General features: G+C 43.7%; 1 pseudogene; it reads left to right on the top strand.

The window, feature by feature from the left end:
• Positions 1-11,941: 11,941 nt before the first annotated feature.
• On the top strand, positions 11,942-12,306 carry LOC114210940 (small ribosomal subunit protein eS12 pseudogene; annotated as a pseudogene).
• Positions 12,307-12,805: the final 499 nt, after the last annotated feature.

Genomic DNA, 12,805 nt, shown 5'->3' with positions numbered 1-12,805 from the left:
TTGGATGTGGCTCAGAGGCTGAGGCTCCTCTTGGTAACTCCCTTTCTAAGTGCAGTTGCCCTCCAGGTCTCCTGGGGTGATCCGTGCGTTACACACCATCATTCCAAGACTGCCTCTTCCCTTTATGGCAACCAGAGTTGGTTCTGATTTTTGCAAATAAGAACCCTGACTGTGACAATGGGATTATTTGATTATCCATAGAACCCACCAAACTACCAAGTCCCGCCAGAGTAGAGTCTGTGTCCTCTTCTTCACATGGCACAGTCCCTGAGGCCCGTCCCATCGTTTCCAACAAGGTCAGTGCTCAAAAGTTATTTGATGAATGAATGAGTTTTGAGCAGATAGGAGATGCCAATAAACAATGTTGAAACATCACTTTCTCAAAACAAGCTAAACGTATTCCAATTTTAATTCTGACTTAAGAGAATCTATGAAAAATTTAACTTCGGAGACAAATGAATAATAATATCTAAATTAAAGAACTCTTTACTTCACCAACTGATTCACCTAAGATTCTTTCCCTTATTTTTCTCGTGTTAAGTTTTGCTTTCTAACTATAAACTATTAGAGGAACTCCAACAGAAGAGAACATAAAGGGAAAAGTTTTTGTGTAGTGAATATATAATGCTTTCAAAATTCAAGGAAATAAATTATTGAAAAATAACATATTCAGAGCCATTGGCAAGAAGACATGGTTCAACTATGAAGATTACACATATCTGAAATAGAAACGTCAGTCACAGAATTTTCAGAAATTGGTATGTGGTTTGCTGAATCACAAAGCCATGCTAAGCAGTTTACCAACATTATTATGCTTCACAACAACCAGAGTTATGTACTTCTGTGGCCCTTTGCCAGGTGAGGAAACTGACACATAGCAGAGAAACTGAGCAATTTGCCTAATTTGCCTGAAGTCGAAGAGCTAAGAATCACAGAGTTAAAGAGCTAGGATTTAAATGCCAGCCTGACTCCAAAGCTTAAGATTTGAAGCACATGCTAACCTTGTTGCCTATAGATTTGTGGCATGTATTGGTGATAAAACTTTGACTTCATTTTTGATGTTTGACAGCTGACAACTTCCAGGTCCCCACCCCTCCTGCTTCTTTTTGCCTCACATCTGGGCAAGTCTTATGTGGAAGTCTGTCCCTCTCCTCTCTTGGTGCCAGTGGGGAAGCTCCCCTCACTCCAACCCGACCTCCTACCTCCTCACCAGACACACACACACACACACACACACACACACACACACACATGCGAAAGCCACTCCCTCCTTGCTTCTCTCCAGCCAGTTTCAGCCCAGCTTGGGTGGCTGCTCTGATGCCCCCTAGGAAGCCTCAAGTGTGTGAGTAATAAATCTCCTCATATTCTGGTGTTTGTGTAGCATCATATCATCCAAACAAATTTTGGGGCAGGTGGTGTTGATCCCACCCTTCATGGGACAACCATAGTCCAGTATTAAATGTCAGCACTGAGCCTTAGGGTGTGAAGCCTCAGGCTCCATGAAAGGCTGTTCTAAAAAAAAAGACTATCTATAAAACTCCTTGTTGCACTTACTGCCTGCACAGAGAAATTCATTTATTTCCTTGTCTAATTTTTGTGAATATTATTGCCAAGGGAGGTAGTTATGTCTTCCTTCCCACTTCAAGCTAATGTCTGTTTTTCCCTAGGAATTTTTCCAGCTCAATGAAGTAGGAATTAGTTATTGATTACTATATTTATTATGCTGAAGTTTACTAGTGGGCAGGGTCACTGGAGTGTAAAAGTTAGCCCTCAGGGATAACACTCTATCGCTTTTCGTCCACTGAAACATTCAGTGCAATGATCCTACAAAGTTTGCCTTGTTTTTCACCCCTTTGATGTGTCCTCACTGTCCTCCTTACTCAGCTTGAATTCCATGGCCGGTCATCATAATCACTCCCTTGCTTACATCTTCAGCCATTACCATCTCTCATTTCATCATACCCTGGTTACATCCACCTCTCTGCCTACTCACACCTGCCCTTGAAGGGGATTAGAGAACCATAAAACAGGTGGTACTGACTATAGCACAGTTTGCTGAATGTAAGACAACAACCCTCAAATGGCCCCATGGTGCTGCCAGGAATTCATAGTGTATGTCCCTAATCCATTCACTCTCCCATGCTGTAAGGTGCTTATTCTACACCTTTTCCTTTTCCTCTAACATACCCTCCCACACTTTCACTCTTGGCTGATGACCTTGCTTCCCTCTTCACTGGAAACATTGAATCAATTGGAAGAGAATTTCAGCTGACCCTCAACCCTGCATTGACTTACCAGCATCTGCACCCACACACTGTGCCTTTCTGCCTGGAATCAGAGGACTGATATGTGCTCCTATAAAAACCCCTGTGCCCCAGAACCCTGTCCCCCTCACCTACACAAGGACACGACTGCAGCAATTTGCCATTTCTCTCCTAAATCATCAGTCTTCTACTTTTTACTGGCTTATTCCCATGAGCGTGTAAATCTTCTCTTGAATTCATTTCCCTTAAAAGTTACCACAAAATTCTTTTTACTCCTTTTTGCACTAAAAATCCTCAAAGAGATATCTATACCATCTCTAAACCTTCTCCTCACATTCTCTCTTAAAACCACTATACTCAGCTCTATGATTCCATCTAAACTGCTCTTGTCAAGAAAAACCAATGACCTCCATATTGTTTAATCCAATGGTCAGATTCTGGATCCTTATTTTTCTGAACTGAGTGACATCATTTGACAGTTGATGACTCTTTCCTCCATGGCACACTTTTTTTCATTTCCTTCCCAGACACAATGTACCCTTCCCTTTTATTAGTTACTCCCTCTCTGTCTCTTTTAATGGTTCCTTCTTAATGTGGGAGTACCCTATGGATCAGTCCTTGATTCTCTCCTTTATCTTTATTCACTTTCTTGGTGATGTCATTATGACCTGAAATATAAATCTACATGCAATCACAACCAAATGTATATTTTCAGCCCAGACTCCTTTACTGAACTCCAGATGTGTATACCCAAAGATTTCTTGACATCTCTACTTAGATGTCTAATAGACATCTGGAAATCAGCATTTCCAAAAATAAGCTCCTGATCTTTCCCCCAACCATAGTCATCTCAGTTGACAACAACTTTATCCTTGCAGTTTAACAGGCAAACTTTGAAGTCATCATTGATTTTCCTCTTTCTCTGACACTCCATCTTCATTCCAGCAGGAAATTTTGTTAGCTCTAGCTTCGGAACGTGTTCAGAATCCAACCACTCTGTACTAACCTCACAGCCACCACCCTGGTCCAAACCACCATCACCTTTTTGTGGCCAATTACTGCAATAGCATCCTGATTGGTTTACTTCCTTCTACCTTTGTCCTCTGAAGTCAATTCTCAACAGGGTAGTCCTATTAAGGGTGATCGTTTTAAAATATAAGATCCCGCCATCACTCCACACTCAGCAGTCGCTGCTCATCCAAAGCCTCACCACGTCCTCCAGGTTCTTTATAATCAATCCCACCCACCTACCCTCCCTTTATCTCACCATCCTCCTCTTCTATGACTCTCCAAGCCACTCCTCCATTAGCTGTGATGGCCCCTTTGCTGTTCCTCTGAAACACCAGGTACGGTCTCATTGTAAGGCCTTTTCATTTGCATTAACTCTTCCCTCCATCTGGAGCATTGCTCCCACAGAAAGGCTGATTCCTCACCTCCTCTAAGTTTTTGTTCAGATTTTACATTCTCATTGAGATACCCTGACCATCTGTGACAGCTTGTATTTTCCAAATATGGCCATAGCAATACCTTCATCCTGAAATTCTTACAGTGCCACCTTACTACTCCTCCATTAAGATATGGAGTCTATGTCCCTTCCACTTTCAACCTGGGTGGACCTTTGTGACTCAACCAGCAGAAAGAAACTACATGACTTGAGGCTAGGTCATAAAAGGCGATACGTTCTCCAATAAAAGGAACAAGGGCTCCTTATGGAAATGACTGATATTAGGGTGTAGGGTAGAGAAAGTACAAGTGGTCCTGGAAACATCTATTCTAGAATGTAAGGAAGTATAAATAAAATAGATATACAAATACATATAACATTAAGTGCCTCTCACAAAATTAGTGCCCAATAGATGAGTTACCTTGGTCTTTGCCTGGTAGTTTTACTGAGAATATTAGATGTCTGCAGTCCTCTCTGTGTTCTACACTGACGGATTCCAGTAAATGGAGCCGTAAGCAGAATGACCACTGTTGAATCCCCTATTTCCATTGGTGTCCATTTTAAATAAGAGGTGGGCTCCAGCAGGATTTCAAGCAAGCCCAGGATTTTACCTGGGCCAAAATGTTGAGAACGCTATAACTGTGAGAATGAAACACTTGTAGCCTTTGGAATGCATCTTGGAGGGGGAATGAGTGGACCGTGTCCAGATCATACCACTGGTCACCTTGAAGCTTAAAAGGAGAATCTTTATTTGTTAAATTGCTGGAGTGAAATCTATACATTTCTGTAACTCCAAGCCTTTAGTCTCTCCTAAAACAAATATAACATCAGCTTTAACAATCCCACAAGGTAAAAATTCTACATAGTGGAAAATTCTTGTAATTTTGTTGAGTTGCTTTATGAGAAAAATAAGAAACCTTGCTCAGGCTGTCAGAATAATATAAGACAGCTTGTGGGTTTTTTGCCTTGAGTTTGCGTGGGCAGGAAATTTATTCTTTGCTTGGTACATCTTTGAGCTGCACACAGCTGTGTGAGATCCCAGTTCTTTACAAATTGCTAATAAAGAAGATAATGCCAACATTTGCACTCTTCTCAAAAGTCAACCACTGAAGATTTAAATCAAGATTTCTGGATAGAAATCTTAATCTTTTGAGTCATGTTGCCATCCTTTTAAATTTGCTTCCTAACACTGAAGTGAACTAAAATTAGAATTTGAGATAAGGCAGAAGCAATGCAACAATTTTCTCATTCATATAACATGTACTTATGAGCATCTAATCTATGTGTATGCATTTAGAAATTTTTTGAAAATGACAAAATGGATTTGATCTCCAAATACAAGGATTCTATTAAGTTCTGCCAAAGAAAAAGAAAGTAATTAATATTTGTTGAGTCCTTACTATGTGTCATGCACTTTGCTAGGGTTCCATAACTGTTGTGGTATAAACATTCTTGATCCCATTTTACACATGAGGATCCTAAAGCTATATAAGTAAGTAAGTAACCAAGTTGGAATTTAACCTCAGACCAATCGATTCCAAACCCTACTATATCACACTACCTCCTATAATCCAAAGTTTCATCCTAACTAGAAATTTTTTTATTTTACTTTTTAAAAATGTTCTCACAAATACTTTCCATTCATTTAAGTAAATTTAAATCGGTTGAAACCACAAAGCAAGTGAATATGTATTTCATAGTCATTTATTTTTTAAGTTAATGTGATATTGGATATGGGTATGGGAAGTGGAGTCAGATGGAGCACTGAAATGAAGGCCTCTGCTCATCTGAGGTGATTCTGGCCTTGAGCCCCCCATCTTTGTTTTTTCCACCCTCCCTCCCTCCCTCCCTCCCTCCATCCCGTCAGTTGAGCTCCTCGCATTTCTAGGTACTGGGGCAGGCACTGGAATGAAGAGATGAAAAGAAACGTCCTTCAATCCCAAAGAACTTTCAGGTGAATGGGTGAAAAAGACACATAAAGTAGGCAATTTAAATGTAATAATGAGCTGCTGAGAAGGAAGTATGAGAGGTAGGGGATCTTGGAAGGAGGTATGTGCTTGGAGGAGTCAGAAGAGGGTATTTGAGGTTACCTCTGAAGGAGGGATAGAGATGAACAGAAGACATTCTGCTTCAGTAACAAAGAAGTGGGGTTGGACTAGACTGAACTCTTAGCTCTGTAATGACTCACATGTCAGCGATCCACACGGTAACTAACCTGAGGCTAACTGTTCCGCTTACCTTTCACAATCCCAGCTCACACATCCAGATGTCAGCTGGTAGTACTCCTAATTCATGTCTCTTCCAGGTTCAAGGCAATCTTTACACTCCACCCTTGCAGACCTATTAATTTTTTTTTATACCACCTAACAGAATAATCTGGCCTCCTAGTACATCTCTGTGAAGGGAACTATTCATTTTTTTTAAAGATTTTATTTATTTATTCATGAAAGACAGAGAGAGAGAGAGAGAGAGAGAGAGAGAGGCAGAGGGAGAAGCAGGCTCCCAAGGAGCAGGGAGCCCGAGGTGGGACTCGATCCCAGGACTCTGGGATCATGACCTGAGCTGAAGGCAGACACTCAACCATCTGAGCCACCCAGGTGCCTGGGGAACTATTCATTTTTAAATGTAGGCTGGAACATATCCAGGAGCTAAAAAAAAAAACCCTGATCCTGGAATATGCCAAGAATCTCCCAAATTCATGGGGACACCATGACACCAAACGTGGTGGTGGAGGTGGTGGTGGTGGTGGTGGGGAAAGGGGAGAACTTTAGAGTTGTGTAGTCACTCTCAAAAATGATCCTTCTCAAGTAAGGTCCAGGACAGCCTGTCTCTAAACACACTGGGGACGCTTACTGGAAATTGGAGGGTCCTGGCCCTATGTGCCACTGAGGCAAAATCCTTGAGCATGGGACCCAGAAATCCTCATTTAAACCCCGTGGATGGCCTGATGCTCTGAAGCTTTCCAGACCTATAGCATTCTGGGCCTTTGGGCCCAGTGTTTCCCCAGGACTAGTATAAGAAGAACTGCTTGCTGCCACTATGTGAAACTGCTTATTCATTAAAAAAAAAAAAAAAAAGAATGCCAAGAAACTCATTGTGTGTAAAGTTTTGTAGCTTCTCAGGGAGCTTGTGTCAGGGAGCAGACACCACGGCCGAGGCAGGGGTCTAAGAGATCTGTTGGGGGGTGATGCCTATGAACGGTAAAGGGGAAAAGAGCTGGAGCCAACAGGGCGGGCCTTTCCACCACAGTGCAGGTCCGAGCCCCGCCCCTGCCCTCCCCAAACCTTGTCCCCCCCACCCCCCCACCCAGCCCAGTGGGGGCTCCAGCTCATAGATTTCCTAGAGAGGGGCCTCAGGTTGAACGAAGGTGGCCAGGCCCTGGGAGCCCTGCCGTGCTCAGTCACCAGTTACCTGGCGGGAGTGTGTCCTGGCCTCAAACACTGTGCCAAACCCCAAAGTCGCTGCAGCTGGAGACCGTGGCCTGACTGCGCCCCTGGTGACAGCTCCCTCCTGAAGGGAGTTCTGAGAGGGGCACCTCCACGGCTGCCCCAGAATGTGTTCTCGGAATAGAGATTTGAAGGTCTGGGCCTACTCAGTGGAACACCGGGAAGAAGGGATGTGGTGATAGTGTGGACTCAGGCATGTCTCTGGAGCCAGGCAGGCCTAGACGGGAATCCCGCAGGCTCTTTGACTTAGAGTATCACCTCAGGTAGGGGACCTAACTCTCCATGACAGTCTCCTCATTGGTCAGAGTGGGATGGTCTATAGAATAGGGCATTTGGAACTGGCTAATGACAGTATAGACAACATCTTCCTTATTCCCTAATGATACATACATATATACACCCACACACTCATACACACACACACACACGCACACGCACGCACACACACCACAATCGGCTTTTTCATTTGGATGCAAGTGTCATTTTCTAACAAGGAAGAGAAACCAGAAAACAGAATAGGCAAGCACTGAGTAATGGCACAATGCCTATTGTTGACCTGGTCCAGATTGGATTTGCATCTCCTGTGACTGGCTAGGGGTAAGGGTTTCATGGGCATGGCAAGACCCATGATGTGGTATTTACAGAAAATGGTACTATCTGTAGGCCACACTGGGGTTGATGACAGAAGACTGCTCAAAGTTGGACGGCAGTGCTAGGACTCTGGTCACCCGGGCCCCATCAGGCTGTTCCGAGGGCCAGGGGAATCGACGTGTCGCATAATCTGTGCTGAGGGCACAGTTGGGAAGCTCTGCCATTAGTTTCTGAATCTCCTCAGGAGACTTTTGGAGCCTTGGCCACATGGCGAACTGCTAAAGGGCCAAGCTGACATAGAGGGAGAGGAGACTCTGTCTTTTCATCAAATTTGAGATGTTTGAGCACCCTGAGGACTGGAACGTTTGGAAGCATCGACAGATGGACAGTTGGAAATAGCTGTTGTCATTTCGCAGCGTGCAGGGAAGTCTGTGATGAAGAAGAAGAACAGAATAGACTGTGTGGTGACTGAGGCCGACAGACTGAGTAGTGAGGAAAAATGAGTGCAATGTTGTGATTCATAAGAAATACAATACGGTCATGCCAGTGACCGAATATATATGAGAAATATATGTTTGGTCATCATCCATGGTTCCTGGCTCACAGCAACCAAAATCCTTGGCATTTCCTGAGTGATAGGAGCATCTTTTGTCAGAATATTTGGACTTTTGTCCTTAGTTCCTGAAATTGCTTCAGACAGTGAAGGTGAAATGCGTGTCAGAAGCCCCTTTCCACCACTACTAGGTTGATGTTAATAAGGTGACTTTTGAAAAGCACCTAGGGGAGGGGAGAAGGGCTGGAGACTGAGTTCATCACCAATGGCCAATGATTTACTCAATCATGCCTGTGTAATGAAGCTTCCACAAAAACCCAAAGGCCAGGGTTCAGAGAGCTGCAGGATTGGTGAGCACGAGGAGATTCAGGAATTGGTGCACTTGGAGAGAACATGGAAGCTCTGTGCTCTCTGCCCAAACTTGGCCCTGTGCCTCTCTTCATCTGGCTGTTGATCTGCCTCTTTTAAAAAAACCTTTGCAATAAATTGGTAATCTAGTGAGTAAATGGATTTCCAGAGTTCTTTGAGCTGCTCTAACAAATTAATTAAACCCAAGGAGGGGGCAGTAGGAACCTCTGATTTATAGCTGGTCAGTCAGAAGTACAGGTTTGACCACCCGGGCTTGCTACTGGTGTCTGAAGTGGAGGGTGATCCTGCAGGACTGAGCCCTTCACCTGTGAGATTTGCGGCTATCTCTGGGGGTAGGTAGTGTTGCAAATGAGTTCCACTGTAAGACACCCAGCCTGTGTCCAAGAAGTGCTCGTTGGTGATATGGGAAAACCTCCCCTGTAGGAAGTTGGCGATCAGAAACTCTTTAATGAGGCACCCCTTGGGGGACACCCAGAAAAAAACTGAAGGACACTTAGAGGGAGTTATTGGAAAGAACCTTTAAGTCAAGAAAAATCTAGGTCCCAAGAAAACAACTTCTCAGAGTAGTTGCGAACATTAAACAAGCTAAGTCCTGTGGCGTCTGGCACACACAGCACAACTCTGTAAGGGATGACTGGGATTATGGGTATTGGGTCTTCTATTAAATGTCTTTGGATGTAAGTAACAGAATGTAACTTGAACATGCTTAAACCAACAAAACTGTGTGCTTGTGCATGCATACGTGAGTGTGCGTATGTGGTGCTTATTTAAGAAAACAGAGTTACCTCACAGGACCTGAGGACAAGAATTTACTTGGCTCTCAGGAGGGACTGGAACCAAGGACTGAAAAACCATTAAACTCACACAATTTCCGCAAGTGAATGTCTCTACAGACCAACTTTCTCTGCTTCTCAGTCCACTTACTGTGCAAACATGGCACACCACAACTCCTGAGTTCACCTCTTCTGGTCCATATGGAGAATTTCTTTTTTTTTTTTTTTTTAACATTTTATTTATTTATTTGACAGAGAGAAACACAGCAAAAGAGGGAACACAAGCAGGGGGGAGTGGGAGAGGGAGAAGCAGGCCTCCCACAGAGTAGGGAGCCTGATGCGGGACTCGATCCCAGGACCCTGGGACCATAACCTGAGCCGAAGGCAGACGCTTAACGACTGAGCCACCCAGGCGCCCCCATATGGAGAATTTCTTAATGCAGACTCCCTCAGAGTATCTGATTGGTCTAATTTTGCTCAGGTGTCTAAACATCCTTCCAATAAACTTTGGCCTAGAGTGTGCTATGGGACCCCATAGCATAAAAAAAGGTCCTTGGTGCCCCTTCTGGGATAGAGGTGAGCAGATGCCCAGTGCATCTCTAGCTCTGGTCTGATGGAGTTCTCACCAAGGAAAAGAGAGTATTCTCATTTTCAGATAACTTGAAAATGTAATAAAAGGATTCTTTACAAAGGCACACCAGGGTATAGGGAATAGGGTCAAATAGGGTCAAAGTCGTACCCAAACCAGGCTCTTTGCACCCCTAGACCCAACCAGAAGAGGAGAAGGAGCTCAGAACCCAAAGGCTGAAAGGCGTTGTAAAATTCTTGTGTGGGCTGCAATAGCAATTGCCCAGGAGGACCCTGCAAGAAGGGAGCCGGGCAAATAAATTCCCTCACTTCATGCACTCCTTTCCCTGGATCTTTTACAGGTCACCCCACTGGCCAAACCAACCGGTAAGGAGAAGATCCTCAACACTAGTCTCCACAGGCCCTTCCTGCCAGGGAGGAGAGGAGGAGGAGAAAGGTGGAGGGTGTGTCTGAAGGGCAGAGGGTTATATCTGGCACTGATATTTTTCACATTATTCAGTGACAGCAAAGAAAATCACCCTACCTAATTTTTAATGGCTCTCGTTAGAAAGCCAACCAATGAGTTTATAGCGTTACACTATCATCGAGGCCAGACAGCCGTAATTTCCACTTCCATCAAAATAGGCTATTGACCATTCTATTTACTCCAAACCCCTACTCCATGACCCCCTCCCCCACCCCCTCACCCCTCTCCCTTCCCCACCACCTCATCCCCCTTACCCATCCAAGACCAGATTCAAATCCCACCACTTTCTAAGGCCTTCCATCTCACACTTTCTCCCTTCTCTGATTTTTTTTAAACTTTGCGTAGCTTGGCACTGGCTCATTCCCTAATTTGTGTTAAAATTTTTGTTCAGGTTCATGTTCATTCATTTCTATATCCCTATGGAGACTTGCACAGACCATTGCCCATAGAAGATGCTCAGGAATGTCAGGTGAATTGTTGAAAGAGGTATGAAGAGTTTGGCAAATCTCATTTTTTCTAGGGCAGTGTCCCTTCTTTTAAGATTGCTTACTGGATCCTTTCAGTTTGAAACTTGGAAATGCACAGTTCAACAAGTTAGAACATTTGTGACAGGATTTATGTTTACCTCACAACTCTGGCCCTGTTCAGCTGTTACCCTTGGGTTACTCTTGAAGAACTGTTATTTACATTTTAACTATTACTGAGAAAGGGTGGATATTAAGTAACACAGAAATGAATCACTCTTGTACTGCTTATAAAGAGATAAGAGATGGAATTAAAATTATTAAAACCTGTGTGAACCACATCTTAAGATGGTATTAACTTAAAGGTCAAGTCACACAGGATAAAATTGAAAGTGAATATAAAAATACTCTATTTTATACCTTTTAACCTTATTCCAATAATTCATTTAGGGTCTGGAAAACTACCCAACTTTCCAAGTAGGACATTAGAATCAGACAATAGTTCACCCTTTCCAGTCCCATAGTCTCAAGATCACCCTTGAGACTTCTGTCTTTATACTTAGAGACCCAACCCTGAATGTGTAGTTATGCTTTAAGGCCACACTGTTAAAATAGAAGTCCTTAGCCTTTCTTGTCCAACCTGTCATCTTTCCAGCTTGTTACTTCTGCTTTGAATTCATTAGTGTTGATTCTCTCTACTCTTCTCTGCTCCCACATGTAGTCAAACACCACACATCTCTCCTGTCTGCTTACAAGGTATTGAACTGGCTTGACCCCAGGTCTCTTTCACCAAGTTGGGAGTACTTAATAAGAAACCACAAGGAAGTCACGTAGGAGTTCAATGATGGGGGTAGTAATACCTGGTAATAATCCTTGTGGGTAGGATTAAATAAGATGCTGCACTCTTTCCCTGCTGCTGCCAGGTCGTGCACCGGCTGAGGCTGGGTACAGTCAAGATTCGGCTCCACCCATAACCCACCACCATGGCCAAGGAAGGCATTGCTGCTGGAGGTGTCGTGGACATTAACACTGCTTTACAAGAGGTGATGAAGACTGCCCTCATCCATGATGGCTAGCACATGGAATTCCCAAAGTTGCCAAAGCTTTAGACAAGTACCAAGCCCATCTTTGAGTGCTTGCATCCAACTGTGATGAGCCTATGTACCTATGTGGAGCCTATGTGGAGGCCCTTTGTGCTGAACACCAAATCAACCTAATTAAGGTTGATGACAAGAAACCAGGGGAATGGGCAGGCTTCCATAAAGCTGTTTGTGTGGTGGTTGAAGACTATGGCAAAGAGTCTCAGGCCAAGGCTGTCATCAAGGAATACTTCAAATGCAAGAAATGAAGAAATAAAAAACTTGGTTCTTTTTCCTCAGTAAATAAATAAGATGAGGCATGCAAAGCAGCAGCCCCTAGGGATACATGGTAAATACAAAATAAACAGTAGCTCTGTAGTTCTACAAATCATGAGAAATATGGCCTCCTTCCCCAGGAGTATTCATTGGTGGAGACCAGACATAAAATTGGCATGGCAAGCCATAAGCGCTGGGATCACTTAACACCTCCTCTCTATACTTCTGGGCAGGACCAGCCTGGTGGGTGAATAAGCAAGTTTGGAAAAGAACAACCTTGGACTCTGTGAGCTCATGTTCTTTCACATCACCAGTGATAACATCTAGAAAACAACAGTAGTCACCTCCTACATATTCCCACAAAACCACTTAGATGTTTCTCACCGACAGATTTCCTCTCTCTCTCTCAGGGTTCCTAAGTTCTTAAACTTTCAGGGTCAAGCTTCTGTCGCAGTCCTAAACTCTGCCTAGGCAGCCCTGTGGAGAGGTAAA

This window comes from Eumetopias jubatus, unplaced genomic scaffold (assembly GCF_037043125.1).
Source record: "Eumetopias jubatus isolate StellerSeaLion01/CBP00866 unplaced genomic scaffold, mEumJub1_p1.0 scaffold_8, whole genome shotgun sequence".
NCBI classification, from domain to species: Eukaryota; Metazoa; Chordata; class Mammalia; order Carnivora; family Otariidae; genus Eumetopias; species Eumetopias jubatus.
The sequence above is the reverse complement of the archived record's forward strand: the minus strand, read 5'-3'. Positions and strand labels throughout refer to the sequence as shown.